The sequence below is a fragment of the Pleurodeles waltl genome, chromosome 11, assembly GCF_031143425.1.
Source record: "Pleurodeles waltl isolate 20211129_DDA chromosome 11, aPleWal1.hap1.20221129, whole genome shotgun sequence".
Classification (NCBI taxonomy): Eukaryota; Metazoa; Chordata; class Amphibia; order Caudata; family Salamandridae; genus Pleurodeles; species Pleurodeles waltl.
Genome location: NC_090450.1, coordinates 146,146,867 through 146,161,777, shown reverse-complemented (window position 1 = coordinate 146,161,777; position 14,911 = coordinate 146,146,867).

Genomic DNA, 14,911 nt, shown 5'->3' with positions numbered 1-14,911 from the left:
ACGCAAAGCTGCAAAATACCTGAGGTGAGCCACTCGGCGACAATACCCGGACGCCTGAACACCAGACAGTCACGACTGGAATCCTCTGCCTCCGCCCACCTACGCTAAACACAACAAAATGGGCAAGCCCAAAAAAGGAGATGGACAAGACCAAGAAGAATTGACAACCAACAAGATGCCCGGACAACCTCTTCACCTGTCCTCCCAGAATGCATCAACTCAACAAGAAACAACCCTGGATACAGTCCTACAAGCCATAAGGGAATCTTGCGAAGTACTTGAACAGAAAATAGACAATCTAAAGGTGGACTTATCACTGCTGCGAGACGACCATCGCAAACTCACAGATAGAGTGGGGGCCACAGAAAAAACTTTAAATCTGGTGACGTCCACACAAAAGACAATGACCATAGAGACGGCTGAGATAGCATCCCGAATCAAAACACTGGAAGCCAGAGCGGAGGATGCGGAAAACCCCTCCCGCAGGAGCAACCTGAGACTAATCGGAGTACCGGAGGGGGCGGAATCCTCTGCGGCAAATATGGAAACATTTCTAGAAAATTGGCTCAAAGACACAGTCTCACCTGAAGGCCTCTCAGCATTCTTTGCGATTGAAAGAGCCCACTGTGTTCCCGGCAGAACCCCCCCACCGGGATCCGACCACGCCCAATAGTGGCTAAACTATTGCACTTTAAGGACAGGGACTACATCCTTTCGCAAAATCGTATTAAAGGGGAAATCATACTAAATAACCAGCGTATCATGATATTCCCCAACTTCACCACAGAAACTCAAACCCAGAGAGCCTCTTATAATGACTATGAACGCACTCTACGTGAAAAAGGCATCAAATATGCAATGCTCTTCCCAGCTAAACTTAGAGTTGAGCATGAGGGCAAGACACACTTTTTCTCAACCCCACAGCTGGTAGGAGACTGGCTGGAGACCCTTAACTTTACACCTCCAGATACACTGAGCAGATCCTCCCACACACCTGGCAGGAAACGTGGTAGATCCACCAAAAGGGCACCTCCTAGACACCAATCTCTACAAGAAATGCGTGAGGCGGTAGATACTGCAGTGGCCCTGAGCAGAGGGGCTTTGCATCACTTGCAAACCTCAGGAGATGCCTTGGACCACGACTCGAGCTGTGGGAGTTTCTCCATCTCATCGCAAGACACTTGCACTAACCAAAGTGACCCCCAGAACAGCAGAAGAAATCATCTAACCCCCCACGAGCTGAACAGTGAACTCTCAAATTACCCTGTGAACATTACCTACACACAACTTTCGCTGAGGAGAACTCGCCATGCAACTACAAGGAAATAGTAAACTTTGAATACTCCTCCACGGGCAGCAGATATGCCTTAGCAGGGTCCCCAGAACAGCCCGGAGTGTAAGTGCTCGGTCCTGGCACACCACCCACCACCAATAGGACTTAAGATAAGTTAAATGGTTTGCATGGGGAAAGTTTTGTCATCCGGTCCTGGGGAGAGGGAGTTGGGGAAAGTTTTCGTTAGAGTTGGGAATGGAACAATTCATGCAAACACAATCACCTTAGTTGGCGGAACTCAAACCAAACCTGGGTCATTAAATCAGATATCATACATCGCAAAGCTCACAATTAATCCTGTCAACACAGTCAAGATCAATCGAGATAATGACTACACAGTATAAAATAATAACCTGGAATGTAAGAGGCTTAAATAATATGTCCAAACAATATAAAGTCCACAACTATAACGCAGGGGGATTCACATGGCCCTACTACAAGAAACTCATTTAATAGAGCAGGAAGTTAAAGCCCTCAGCAAAAGATGGAGAGGCCAAATAATTGCCACTAACTATTCAGCCTACGCTAGAGGAGTACTAATGTGGATCCGCCATGTGGTCCCTTTCCAAATACTCCACAAGATTATTGACAAAGAGGGAAGATATGTGGTGATAAATGGAAGACTAGGAGGAAGAGAAGTGACTATAGGAGGTATATACGCACCAAACCACAACCAAAGCAAATTCCTAGACAGATTGTCTCTAGAAATAGGCCCTCTTCTGGCAGGCATAAATATAATCGGGTGGGACTTTAACTGCATAGCTAGTAATACCCTAGACAGATCGCACCCGCCAATATCACAATCCCAATTACTGAAAACTGCGAAAATGTTCGAGGAATGGCAACAACACTGGCAACTAATAGATAGCTGGGGAACAACTAACCCGCACTCAAGGGACTATTCATATTACTCACCGGTACATGATCTACACGTTAGGCTCGACACCATTCTGGTGTCCCCTGAAATACAGAGCAACATGGTAGCAGCTGAATATCTTAGCTGAACGATATCTGATCACAACCCCCTGTTATCTTCTCTATCCTGGGGCAGAGAAAGACCGACAATCCCAACCTGGCGCCTTAGAGTAGAAATGCTCGAAGACGAAGCATTCAAACATACACTACATACAGCTATGTGGGAATTTTTTTAACACAATAGGGGAACTGCATCTACCAGATCCATCGAATGGGAGACTTTTAAAACAGTCATCCGGGGCAAGTGCATTACTGAAAATATAGGTGTCCAAAACTCAATAGAAGCAGAACTTCTACAATTGGAAGACTCTCTTAGAGACTTGGAAAGAAGGCGCCCTACACAACCTGACTTACACCCCACGTTAGTAGTAACCAGGATGAAAATTCATGAGGCAGGTAATAAACTTGCTCGCTTCGATTACAAACAACACTTAACCAGACAACACTCGGAAGGAGACAAAGCTAGTGCTTTACTAGCCTGGCTGGCGCAACCACCCAAAAAACAAACCATCAAAGTCGAAGTCAAAAACTCACAGGGCACACATGTATACACTCAAAAAGAGATAAATGCCGTCTTCGACGATTACTATGCAATTTTATATGCACCTCCTACTGTAACATTGATCACCACCCAGTTACGTGAATTAGAAGCCCTCCCTGCCCCCAACCTGACAACAGAAGAAAATTCAACCCTAGTGTCGCTTATAGCAATTGCTGAAATAAAATCTGCAATCCAAAGTATGGCAAGGGGTAAAGTCCCAGGAGCGGACGGGCTCCCATTAGAATTTTACCTCCAGTACCAAGACCTTCTAGCCCCCCACCTCTGCACATTATATGCAGAAGCATGGAATAGTAACACCCTTCCCCAACCGACCAATGTAGACATCATGATCCCCTTGCTGAAACTTGATAGACCCGCCACAGATGTTCGCTCTTACCACCGCCTATCCATGCTCAATATAGACTACAAGATACTAAGCCGGATCCTAGCCGATAGACTACTTCCCCATATGTCCTCATTGATACATCAAGACCAATCAGGTTTTATACCCAAACGCAGCACATCCCAAAATATTAGACGCCTAATATCAATATTCCACTCCTTGCCCCCGAATGTACCACAAGCGGCAATCATTTCGGTCGACATTCAACAGTTTAAGATGGGACTATCTGGAGCAAGCTATGCTAAAAATTGGGACTAGGTGAATGGTTTGTAAGATGGACCAAATTAATTATATGCTAACCCCACCGCAAGAGTAAGAACAGGCAATTAAATATCCCCCCCCATTTCAGGTCGGAAGGGGTACCAGACAAGGATGTCCATTGTCCCCCCTTCTTTTTGCAATCGCAATAGAATCCCTAGCCCAAATGGCAAGATCCCGCCTCTACTATAAAGGCATCCCAATTAATATCTGCACTCACTACATCGCTCTATATGCAGATGATATGCTACTCTTCCTACAAAACTTAGAAACAGATTAACCAGGGGCCATGAGTATGCTAGAAAATTATGGAGCTGCCTCCGGACTCCAGATTAACTGGAGGAAGTCCTCCATTTTTCCACTGCACACAGACACCCCAGAACCTAATGACACAAGAGGTCTCCCCTGGTCACCTAACACATTTAAATACTTAGGAGTAAAGATCTACCACTCAGTAAATGATCTACGAGAAGGAAACATACAAGGAACACTCAGAGGGATTAGACCTAGCATGCGCTTCTGGGAAACACTGCCTCTAACAGTCACAGGCAGAATTGCTCTCCTTAAAATTATAGTGCTACCCAGATTGCTATACTATTTTTCAACCATCCCACTCATAATCCCTAAAGCAACGTTCAAAGAAATAGAGACTGTTTCAACAAATTTCATTTGGGGTCAGAGTAGACACAGAATAGCAATACGGTCTCTTCAAAGACCTATAGCCAAGGGAGGCTCAGCCGCCCCTGACATGGAAATATATTACTGGGCAGGTCAACTACAATGGATCGCAAACTTATTATGCAACCCTCCAACTATCGCTGAACTACGCCTTCCCTTAAACTGCTCCATAGACAGAATAATGGGCATACTCCTGAACCCCCGGAAATCCAAACAAATGCTTCCAATAGAATGGGAGTCGGCCAGGCACTGTTGGTCCCAAAACTTAAAACACTCCTGCACTAAAACGTCATATGCACCTGAAGTCCCACCTTCCTGCCTGACTAATATCCCAGGGAAGCAAACTATCCCAGGTCTCAATAAACTGATATCACATAACATTACTAAATTGGGAGACCTATACAGCAGAGGGAAACTTTTTACCTACACTGAACTACAAATCCAATATGACCTCCCCCCCGATTTATTTATTACCCTCAATGCCATCATTAAAGTCGCCCAAAAAGCATGGAGAACCGGGACCCTTGAACCCCCCACTCATAATAGCTGCAAGGTTATTTGCTCAATAGGAGACCAGAAAGGAGTGGTATCAGGAATATACAAAGCACTACAAGCTAGCACACGCTTGCCATTAGCAAAACTTAAATCCAAATGGTAATCGGAATTAGACATCACATGGGAAGAAGCGCAATGGGACCAGATCACTTCACATGTCTACCCGGTATCTAGAAATGCCAGGTTCAAATTAATAAATCTGTACATCTTCCACAGGGCCTATCTGACCCCACAAATGATCTTCAAAATCTACGGCACAAACAACGCAAGTTGCCCTAGATGTGCGGAATCCACAGCAGGCTTCATACATATGCTCTGGAGCTGCCCCCAACTAAACGCATTCTGGGAAGAGACTTTTGCGAAAATCTTAGCTTGTACTGATAGATCAGTGAATAAATCTCCAACTGTAGCTCTACTAGGGGACTTCCCACGACCGTCAGCCCTTAAAATATCCAATAAGTTTATAGACCTAGCCCTAATCCTGGCTAGATGAGAAATCTCCACAAACTGGAAGTCCCCAACAGGCTCCCAAATAACCAGATGGCAAAACACATTAGAGAAATGGGCAGATACAGAAGGTTGCACTACGAGAGCAAAGACCTAGAGACGACGCCTCTCAATGGGCCTCAATTCTGGAAAAACTGAAATCACCAAATGCATCCACCATAGAAGCAAGCGTAACTACCTCAGAATCTGACACAGACTCAAACGCTGCACTTGAATCCTAAAGCTTTGCGAAAGAAGACCTTAGCAGCCGACCTAACTGAGACTCGCCAATTGTGAACTATATTATATAAATGTAGAAGCATGAGGGGAGGGGGGGGGAGTAGTCGTTTCAGTAAAGTAATCACTATATCAACGTTATTGCTATGTTTAAAACAATAATAATCTTTTTTTTTAAATGCAGAAGTGCTTTGGACGCCAGCCTTGCAGCACAATGCTGAACCTGTAAGTCATTTATGTCACATGTCACGTCTCAGCATTACCATGATGGCACTACATGGGGTTACTCCCCAATTTGTCCCAAAATGTATCTGGTGCACTTAAATTGGCACATCAATGCATGAGATGTGCACAAAATGGCAGCTGCCTGTCCTGCAGCACTGGACAGATGGAAGTGACCTAGGTCCGCCAGCGTATGTCGTCATAGCGGTAGGTGGTTGCTACCGCCGGGCAACTTGTCATTGGCTAACATTGCTGCCTATGGGGCATTGGGGCCAATAGCGATGACAGTTGGCGGTGACGGTCCTGTACTTTGCAGCCGTGACCACCATTTTCTGTAGCCTTGCTCACTTGACTCCTGATACTGATGCCAGCAAGACCTTCATGACCTGAGCTGCATGGTAATGTCTCTGGGAGCAACCATTCCACATCTCGCAGGCGATAGGAACCCAGCCTTCACCCTAGAAGAGCTGGAGAAGCTAATGTACGGGGTCCTACCTCTGTAAGGACAGCTAAATAGGGCACCAGAGGAACAGGTGAGCCCAATCCCATGGTCATGTGTGATAGGGGTGTGTCTGACGGTGAATGGTGTAAGTGTACCAGTGAGGGAGTGTAGATGTATGCAGAGGGCATGAAGTGAAGGCGTGGTGGCATAGAAGATGGGTATGTATGGGCACTTGGTGAGTCTGATGTGTATAGGCATCTCATGTTAGTATGGTTCCAGTGTACATGACTCTCGCCTCTTGTTTGTGTCATCGATGCAGGTGAATGCCCATCAGAAGAAAGGTATCTGGTGTGCCATCGCCAAGGAAGTGTGGACCCTGGGTGTCCATAGTCAGTGGAGCACCTATTTTCGGTGGGAGGACCTGACATGCTGGGCCCAGAAGACTGCAGAAGCCCAGCTGGGGATGTCCTCCCAACAAGGGAGGAGTGCCCATCTGACCATGACCCCCCTAATGGCCTTAGTTGGATGGTGGCGTTTGACGGCAGCATAGCAGCCACAAGGGGGTGAGTACTGACTGTGGCTTGCATGGGGTTGTATGGGATTAGGTGCCTCACTGTAGCTTATGTGAAAATGTAGGCAATGCAAAATATGTGTAGACTTAGCAGGAATGGGTAGTAACCACCCGGCCTGATCATTAGTTGTAAATGTGTTTTGATGGTTTTCTGTCGGTGGATGTACATCTCCCTTATCCAGTATTCTCCATGTCTACATAGTGAAGATGGTCTAATCAGATTGGCACATATGTGACTCCATCCTGCCTTTACTATGGATGTGAGCTTGTGTACCACCCTTGCCATTTAGTATGACCTGCTCCATCCCTCTGCATTTAGGCATTTGTGGCTCCAAGGTGTCTGTCGACTCCAATCTGTATGGCACACCTGTATATGCAACTGTGTGACTCTGCATTTATAATTGGGACAATATAAATCAGGTACTGGTAATGGTGTTGACTCCATGTGAGTCAGCCATTACATTTCCACCACATATGGGGCTTGTGTATGACTGGACTAATGGCTTGACAGTTGTTTCCTCATACATTGGTAATCTGCTATCTATTCGATATGTTGGTCAAGTAGGCTCTCTTTCTCCCTATCTCTCCCCCTCCCTCCTTCTCTCTGTATTTGTGTGCATCAACATCGGCAGGCAAAGGAGAAGGGGCACAGGTGAGTGGGGATGCTGCAGGCCACGGGACCCTGAGTTCTGCTACCAGCAACAGCAAGGGACAGCGAGCCAAACTTGTAATGAGCTCCTATAGGTGGATTGTGGGGCTGCGTGCCTCACCACTGCCACGGGGACCACCACCCACCAGAACAAATGTTTACAAAAAGAAAGGGGGTCCCTATGGGACCCACACCCTGGGGACAACCACCCCCCGGGGAGAAGGTCTCAGAGAGGGGCCACGTGGCCCTCCTGGTGAAGCCACAGATGGCCCTGGGGACGGCCAGCCCCCAGGGCCAGCTCCTGCTATATCCCAGGGGTGTCAACCCCCTGGGAAAAGCTGTTTGCTGTGTCATGGATGCAGCACCCATAAGGGCTTTGTTTTAAAAATAGAATTTTAAAAAAGTAGGGACCATTAGGAGAGCCCTAGAGGGCTCTCCTCTCAGTCCCACATAGCCCTTAAAGGGCTAGTAATAAAAAAAAAAAGCAAAATAGGGACCACCAGGTAGCCCTTCAGGGCTCCCTTGCAATCCCACATAGCCCACAAAAGGCTAAAAAAGAAATGAAAAGAAAATCCCCATAGATCAGTGTGAAGTTCGCAGACCTTCACAATGAGCTATGGGAGTTCGAGTCCAGCTGGACTCATTTCCTTTTCTTTTTTTTTCTCTTAAATAAAAATAATTATTATACTTTTCTAAATATATTAAATACATTTTTTGTTAAATTAAACAAAAACATCTCATTCTAAGTATATGAGATATTAAAGCTTAAACAAATTCTCTCTTTCTCTCCCACTTTCTTCCTCTCTTTCTGTCTGTCTTTCCATCAATTTCTCCCACCCACTCACCCACTTAGACTCTTAAGCACCCACTCAGACACTCATGCACCCACTCACAGACCCATTCAGACACTCACGCACCCACTCACAGACCCACTGACACCCTCATACAGCCACTTACAGGACAGCGCACAGAATTGCACACCCACTAAAACAGTGATGTACGCACTCTCACACCCAGACAGACAATCTGACAGCCACTCTCACCCCCATATACACCCTCTAACACCTATTTTCACACCCAGAGCAGCTATGGCTAACTCCTGCAGCACACGCCGAAAGGGTTGTGCATAGCATGGGTTTGGGTGGTTGAGGAGTGTTGGCCGCAGGGTCTGGCTGCAGGCCAGGTCTTACAGGCAACCTCCCCTGCGCATGGTTGAAGGACGGTTGGGTACTTATGGGGTCTTGGCCTCCCGCACTGTGGCCAACCGCCGACACGCATGGCCAAAGGCTGTGCGCGGCGGTGGTTGGATTAACGTATTGTAATTAAAATTGCTATACATTAAAAAAACTTCGAAATTCACAGAAAAAACAAAAGTTACAGGGATGTTATAGTTACAAATTAGAATTAAAGAAAATTTAGAAATTCACTTAAAAAAACAAAGGATACAGGGAAGTTATAGTTAGGCTCACATTTTTTAAGTACAAAACCATAGAAATTCACCAGTTATAGTTAGAGTTACCTCAAGTAACTATAACTCGTGCCCTAAGGTAACTATAACTTGCACCCTCACCATGCACTGCAAATTACCCCACAAATTATTGCAATCATGGCATCTTTCATAGCATCATTTATAAAATCAATGTAATATTTGCAGTAAAGTTTTTGACAAAAAAAATGTGAATTGTGAGGGAGCAAATTATAGTTATCTTAGGGCATGAGTTATAGTTACATGAGGTAACTCTGAATTTCTATGCTTTTGTATGTTTAAAATGCAAGCCTAACTATAACTTCACTGTAACCTTTGGTTTCTTAAGTGAATTTCTACGGCTTTTTTAATTCTATTTTGTACCTATAAAGTCCCTGTAATCTTTGTTTTTTCAGTGAATATATATATATATATTACATACTGGCGGTCGCCAGTAGGTAGCTATAGTCAGGACGTAGTTTCCATAGGAAGCGCATTTCTTGTTTTGACAAAACGTTTGGGGTCACTTTAGAAATCTTCACAACTTATACTTTAGTGGGTTTAGCTGCTGTCTTGAAAGTCTTAGAATGATTCATCTAGCAGGGTCCAAGAAAAAGAGGGGGGCCCAAAACTCATTCTCCCCATTCATTTTTCCACACGGTCTCTAGACACACCTACAGCCCAAACAGCTAAACGGAATTACACCAAATTTAGCAGGAAGGGAGATCTTTTTGTGCAGATTATGTTTTTTGTAATTTGGTGTAAATCCATCCCCCTCAGACACCACCAGGGCTAAGAATCATATTTTGTTTAAAGAAAATCGCAGAAAAATTAGAGGATGGACTCATGCCCTTTTCTTTAATTTTGCCCTCAGGTGGGCCAGGTCTTGGGGACATTGAGGGCTTTAAAATGGAGGGGGGCACACAGGGCCTACCCCCTAGGACTTGTCTTAGCCCCAGGAAAAACCACCTCTGTGAGGCAATCACTAAAAAAATATGTGGGGGGGCTGTGCACCCCTCCCCACACTCCAGGGACAACCACCTCCCCAGGAAAAAACAAATGTTTGATATGGAGGAGGCCAATGTGGCCTTCCCCAGTGCCCCGGGGACCGCTACCTCCCCGGGGCTAAATGAAATATGGAAGCTGGGGGCTATGTGCCCCCCCCCAGCAGCCCCGGGGACCGCAAACTCCCCGGTGCAAACATGGAAATGTATGAGGCGGCCTCACGGCCATCCAGCAGCCCCAGGGACCACCACCTTCCCGGGTCAAAGAATAAAATGTATGTGGGGGACAAAGCAGCCTCCCACTGCCCCGGGGACCACCAACTCCCAGGGGCTAAACTAAAAGTATGAAGCAGGTCCATTGCGGGCCCAGGGGATCACCACCTCCCCAGGAGAAAAAACAACATTGAGGGGGCCACGTGGCCACCCTCATAGGACCATACATGACCATGGGGACAGCCGCCCCCCAGGGCTGGCTCCTGCTATGGCCCTGGTGGGGGGCACCCCCGGGACATAGCTGTTTGCCTTTGCTTCGTGGGAGCCGACAACATAAGTCCACTTTCTGCAAGCACGAGCTGGCAAACATCTCCTGCTTGCAGAAAGCAGAGTTTGCATCCATTTTCCTCCATGCAAATATGCGCAAAACATTGCTCCAGGAAGCAGCAAGCTGCTATTTACTTCATGTTAAAAAAAACATAGAAATTCACTGAAAAAACCAAGACTTGTATTTATGAAAAATGGCGCACAAAGTTGTGCGTAATTTTTCTTTAACTTGATCTAAAGCTATTCCTTAAAGCCATCTCTGCGCCATATTTATGTAATGATGCAAAATGACGCGAAGGAAAGGCTAGCGCCCTAAATAAAGACGTTAGAACGGAGGTTGGCTCTAGTGGGTCATAAATGACGATAGGCTGGTTAGCAGCAAAACGTCTGACGCTAGTCAGCCTAGCGTAATTTTTTGATGCACAAGCAGCCCAAAAATGACTCCTGTCTAAGTACAGACAGGAGTCATGCCCACCACCCCAATGCCCACCACAGGCGACCAGTGTCCTGCGGGCAAGCCCAACATACCCAGTGCCAGGCGGTGGGATCCATGTAAGGGGCCCTCAATGGCACAACACACACATACACTTACATGGGATGGGCTCCCTCCTCCTGTAGTGTCCCTGTGGTGTGGGTGGTAGTGTTGCTGGGGCCTGGTGTGGGCATCTTTGTGCCCATTCCATCCATGGTGTTCCACCATGGAAATGGGCCTACCTGCACTCTCATGCCTGGTCTGACCAGACGTTAAATAGTGGCTCTAAGTGGGCTTAGTGCCATTATTTAGGTATGCCTCCTCCTTGCACATTGAATCAGCATCAGGAGGTAAATATGGCACTAGAGGGTTAGTGTTGTGTTTAGGACAGAGCGCCTACCTTGCATCTCATTGACTCAAGGTGGGTTTGCGCATCCAAAACATGACGCTAACTCCAATATTTTGACGCTAGACAGGTCTAGCGTCAAAATATAAATATGGAATTATGTGAGTGCCGTTTTAGCACCAAAATAAATGGTGCTAAGGCGAATCTAACTATCCATAAATATGGACCCAAAGGTTATGGGGACATGATAGTTAAGAGATAGATTTTTTTTTAAACCTTAGAAATTCACTTAGAAACCAAAGTTACAGGGACGTTATAGTTAGGTCCTGAATCTACTTGCACAAAACCAGAGAAATTCACCAGTTATAGTTAGAGTTATTTCAAGTAACTATAAATTGCGCACTTAGGTAACTATAACTCGTGTCCTTTCCATGCACTGCTAATTACCCCACAAATTACAGCACTCATGACATCTTCGATAACATCATTGATAATGCCACTGTAACATCTGCAGTAAAATTATTTATCTAATAACTCTGCATGGGGGTGATAGGAGGTATAGTTACCTTAGGGCACATGTTGTAGTTACTTGAAATAACTAACTATAACTGCTCTGGTTTTGTGCAAGTAAATTCAGTACCTAACTATAACGCCCCTGTAATCTTTGTTTTTTTAAGTGAACATATATATATATATATATATATATATATATATATATATATATATATATATATATATACACACACACACACAAACATAAATACTTATTGGTTAGTCTGCTAAGGGTCTATGGATACACCTATTAAATATTGTTTTGATATTTTAAGTGCCTGTGTGATTTTGCCCATATTTTGAGGAAGGTGCCTTTTTGTAGTTCTTGCTATCCGTTTACCATTACTTGCTATCGCACACTGAAATAAAAACTGAAGGAATCTAGTAAATATCGTACAATAGGAAAAATAATGAAATGTACTTTGTTGCAATCTTTAACTTATTTTAAATGCTGCTAGTTATACAAAGTTTAGTGCACAATATAGCTAAGGCAGCAGTTGTCCAATAAACATGGTCTTGAACTTGAACATTTCTGTATGTCCCAGAATACATAAGTCAAACCATTTTAATTACTCTAGCGCTTGTGAAGTTCAACTAAAAAAATAGCAGCGAAGGTGTCACCAGACATGTCTTTTGCTGTCCAAGTCATTGTTATCGTTATCACTTCATGATGCATCCTAAAATAGCCTTTAGGTCATTTCGTGTTGTAACCGTGACACTTGTACGGCCGTTTCTTTGAGCTGACCTTTTTGGTTTATAACATAAAAGACAATTTGCTGACTTATTTTGGAGCGTGAAAGAACCTTTGGATTTCAGTTCTATATATAATAACGTGAAAAGCCAGAGTGGAAAAGGATGTGCACAGTTGCTCTTTGTTCCTTGCAAGGAGGGTGTGACGATGAGATAGGTCAATGTAGTTCCCTTGATGGGAAGAGTTGGACTGATTTACCCATGTTTTGTTTCTCTTCCAAAGATACTGCAAAGTGCAAATGCCGACATGTTGATCCAGCAATACACAACCACTGCACTTCAGATGCCATGAGTTGTCTGTCGCATCTCTTGCAAAGCCCAAGCAAATACATTCCCATAAAACTAATGAGCCGCACTCATCTAGATGCAGCTCTCCCGAGAGGTTGTCTCAACCCACGAACCTACGATGTCTGTCTTAGGTTTAGTACCTGAGATTCTCAGAAACCACCGATTTGAATATGAAGCAACTGCAAACTATATAGAATGTGGGAGATCTCCTGAGCGTTCGTGACTTTAAAAGGCTGCAAAGTAATGGGCAGAGTTTGCCACATGTGAGGAAAAGGGAAATTGACTCTGCCCCAACCCTGCCATCTTTCGAAGACATTGACTTGTTCAACAGTCTCACCATTTCCCACGGACATCAATTATGGGAGGCAAGAAATTATAGCCGTTTAGACTAGGTTTCCCTTTGGGGTTTTTGGCACCGCCCATGCCACCCCTGGGTTTGAGCCATGAAAGTAGCGGCCAGAACAGAAACCAAACAGGAATCTTAGAGTCTTGTTTATTTTTTGCAGTTTGCTTCTTGCCCTTCCTTTCAACACTCAGAAGCAAATATGAAGCCGACGACTAACAGTGATGAGTGAAACCAGAGATTTCACCATAATTCAGAAGTTATGTGATGTCACTTTTGCTACCCCTGGCATTTTGGTGAATTTTATTTTAACTGTTACTATTTACATGTTACTATTTACAGGTTTAAAGCACAGCTGTCAGTCCAACATGTGTCTCGTGGCTATAGGTATAGCCAAGAAAAATTCTGTGGGCTATGTTATTTAGTAAAAAGACAAGTCTTCAGAGATTTCAGGAATTGAAAAGTGAGTTCAGAGCACAGGTTTGAAGGCAGACTGTTCCATAGTAGTAGTCGTCCTTGTATAGTAGTAGTCCTTGAACTCAGAAAGCCCAAATCTCCCATTTTGAGCATTTTGGCCCAGATGTACTAACATTAGGAATACTGATTTCCTAATTGCAATTCGCTCGGAATTGCAATTAGGAAATTGGTATTCCTAATGTATGAAGCTCTTTTGAGTTTCATTAGCGATTCCTAGTGGGTTGCAAATAGACCTAACTCATAAATATTATGGAGGTAGGTTGTAATTTGTGGCTCTTTAAGAACAGCAGCAATCACAGGAATGTTGGCCTGTTGGGGTAAGCTGAAGGTAGTGTTGTGAGAATATGTGGGCCAGGACAATTGTGATTCTAGGCAGACTCAAAAGAGGAATTCCGTAACATGCTGGGAGGTATTAAAATGTGGTTATTAATGGGTATAACATGATTCAAGAGTAGTCTGCGATCGTTGTATGCTGAGGAAAAAAGATGTCTCTCACAGAGCTCCACAGGTGCTGCGATCATTTACATGCTCCTGGGTTGGGTACAACGCTACAACGACCACCATGTCGGTGATTGCTTTTTAATAAAGCAATCTTTTTTTTTTTTTTAATGCAGCCCGTTTTCCTTAAAGGAAAACAGGATGTGTTTAAAAAGAAAAAATTCAACTTTACAGTTTCATTTTTGAAGAGTAGACCGTGGTCCATGGGACAACTGGCTGCTCTTTAAAAATATCATTATTTACATTCTCAAAGGTAAAGGGGTCCCTTGGGGACCCCTTCTCATTTGCAAATGGGTTACCACTAGTTTTGAACCGGTGGTAAAGTATTACTGTTTTGCAGCTAAAATTTGGTTGCAAAACAGTGATACACACCATTCTGATTCGGTAGTTGGAAGGGATGTCCTAAACATGCCCCTTCTAAATACTGAATCACAAATGCAATATGTGATTCAGTAAAAAGTTAGTGAATCACATTTTGCCTTTTGTACATTAAATTAAGCACTCTTCCATTCGCAATTGACCTGATTCTGTGAATCAGGCATTGTGACTTTAAGAATTATTTGTACATCTGGCCCTTAGTCCTTCGAGTTACATGGAGGGCTTGTTGCTTGATATTAAAATCCTTAAAGGCTAGTATTCCTGGACTTTGTCCCTAAGATATTTTGACCTGTTCCATTATAGCATTTGTGCATGATACATGCACCTTTAAGGGAGATACAGGGTACGATTTACTAGACTTTGATGCAAGGCAGCAAGAGTAGTTGCTGAGCTATGTTGCATTCAGTCAAAAATAGAGAGCATAAATGCACCTTTTCTACTAAAGTAT